Genomic DNA, 2602 nt, shown 5'->3' on the forward strand with positions numbered 1-2602 from the left:
CAACTTGGGTCAGGGCAAATGGAGATCAGCGAGGCTGGACCGATGGTACATAACGGTCAAAGATTGGAAACGGTTGACGGAGAGAGAATTTTGTCGGTCCGATCACAATGAGGTGCTTCTGGAGCTACATCTTTCGGTCGACCCTATTTGCGTCCGCAAGCGGCAAGGCACGTAACTAGGTCCTATTTTCGTCAAACGTGCGCTAGGGCTGAATATGACTATGTATCCGACCTAACTTGAATTTTGTATGGAATAAATAGGCCAATCATCATCAATGTGCAAATAATTGTCCAGTCACGTCCCAGTAATAAATAATTTTGACCAATAAGACAGTACGAGGTTAGGTGAGTCATGTAAGCCAGCCATTTCGACGCATCGGGTCGGAGCAATACGAAAAATATGTATCGCTACTAATTAGGCAAGTCAACATCGTATCACTTGCATATTTTGCATTTATCCGACAAGAGCAATGGGCTTAGCGGAACTAGAGTGTGAAAACACAAAAAGAGCCAAGGCAACAGGAGTGGAATTTTTTAATAAGTTTCTAAAAACTGAGAATGTAAGTGATGAGTGTACAAACTTGCATTGAACGTGATGAGACTGGAAAGTGTTTCGTGTCAGTGATGGATAAGTTTGGTATGTATCTTGCATTTAATGAGGGCAAAAAAGGCAAGCCATTGGCTCGAAACACTTCGATGCAATACTACCGGCAGGCTAAACTATGGCTACTCGAACAGTTCCCTCGGCACAGATCCGCACTTGAGGCTCGGTTGCTTAAAATGGGGAAAACACTGCACAGCTTTTGTATGAAGCGAGATGGTGGTGGATTTATCACCAAATCCCCACTGTGCTCAAAGGGTGATTTAAAAAGAATGCTTATGTATTTGTATGTTAACGCTAGTTGTCCAAGTGACTACCATGACGCTGTCTTACTATGCCTGCTGTGGTATCTGCTCGGCCGAGCGTCCGACCTTGCGCATCTTCGGAGACAGAACTTGTCCATCGAAGCGGGAAAGGTACTCTTCGCTCGCTTCATCCGTATGAAAAATCCGAAGAGCAGGGCCTGTCGATCTTCCCTGACGCGGACTTTGCCACGTGCCCCCTCCTCGCTGTCGCACCGTCGCTTCTTACCCAGGTAGCCCCCTCCGCAAACGTTATAGACAAACTGCCCGAGCAGCCAAGTCAATCCGCCATCGAGCTGGCCCCCGACGTGCCGTTTTTGGAGATGCTCGACCATCCGACGACGACGCAAGGCCTGACTGCTCCGACTTCTGGCTTGCACACGACCCCGACCATCTTTGCCCATGTGAACCGCGTACTGGACCGCATCGCCACGCCGGCTGGTGTCGAGGTTGCGCTGACGTCCCACTCGTTTCGTCGCGGCGGCGCTCAGCATGCGAAGGCTTGTGGTCAGCTCACGGCTCGCTGGACATTCGACCGCGGCGCCTGAAACATAACAACAACAAATAAAGGATTCAACTACATCTTCCACACCAGCGCAGAGGACCACAAGATCAGCAAGATACTTAGCGGCCACGACGCTGAAGTTTCTCCAGAAGCTCAAGTCCTTCGACGCGCAGGCGCGTACCAAAGTCGAAGCTGCTCAGCGTATCCTCTTCGCTAGCTGCGAAGACCTTGGAACAACAAGCCACATAGTGAATCAGTCCGTTATTGATGTTCTTACCGCGTGTGTGCCCCGCCACTATCCCTTGATGAAGGAGATGAGCCCTGAAGCCCCAGCCGTCAAGCGCATCGAAGCATGCGTCCTTCACAGTGGCTGCTCCAGCGCTGAATTTCTCGGATGGTCGTCGCACTTGGTATCCGTAGCGTCACCCTGCAACAAATCAAGCAGCGACACCAAAGCACAACCAACCTCGCAAGACGGCAAGCAAACCGAAGACACCAGCGACCAGAAGACAATTCGACACCAAGCCGCTGTAATTAACCATTTAATCGAGCACACCCAACGCCAAGATCAGCGCATAGACGCTCTTGAGGCAAGCTGAACAACGATCCTATGAAGCCTACACACAAGCGCCATCACATACACACTGCAGAAGAAGCTGTCAGTGAACCCAAGAAGAAGCAACGCAGATCTTCAGTCACTCACCTTCATGCTACGTGGTTCGCTTGGTACGCGCAAGAGCCAAGGATGTAGCAAGCACCCATATCAAAGCTGCAGAAGTCGGACGCCAAGCTGCTTGTGGCCTTTATGAAACTCTTCTTGGACGACGACTTCGAACTTGACACGACAGCGCATTGCTACCGCGATCAGGTTCTCGACTTGGCCAAACGGGCGGAGAAAGCAGTCCTTGCATTTTTAGCCGAGCAGAAGATCACATCGCGCGGGCCAGCCGCCGTCCTCAAGCACCTCCGCACTCGCCATCGCGCGGGAGTCCTGACAGCAAGATTGAGCGCCACCAGCGCCTGCTCCAGACCGCGGCAATTAGGGATCTCGCCCCTGGATACACACAGGACGTACTCGAGGTAGTTAACAATCCAGGCGAACAACAATATAACAAGCCACAGAATAACAGCGGTTGGAGTCGAACTAAAATTCTCAGGGCAAGACCCTGTGCTCTATCCATTGAGCTACACTGTC

The 2602-nt window shown here is 51.2% G+C and overlaps 1 non-coding gene across 1 annotated transcript; it reads right to left on the minus strand.

The window, feature by feature from the left end:
- Positions 1-2531: 2531 nt before the first annotated feature.
- On the minus strand, positions 2532-2602 carry PITG_27373. Its single transcript has one exon. It is a non-coding gene; the product is annotated as a tRNA-Lys (tRNA).

This window comes from Phytophthora infestans, genomic scaffold (assembly GCF_000142945.1).
Source record: "Phytophthora infestans T30-4 supercont1.19 genomic scaffold, whole genome shotgun sequence".
Taxonomy (NCBI): Eukaryota; Oomycota; class Peronosporomycetes; order Peronosporales; family Peronosporaceae; genus Phytophthora; species Phytophthora infestans.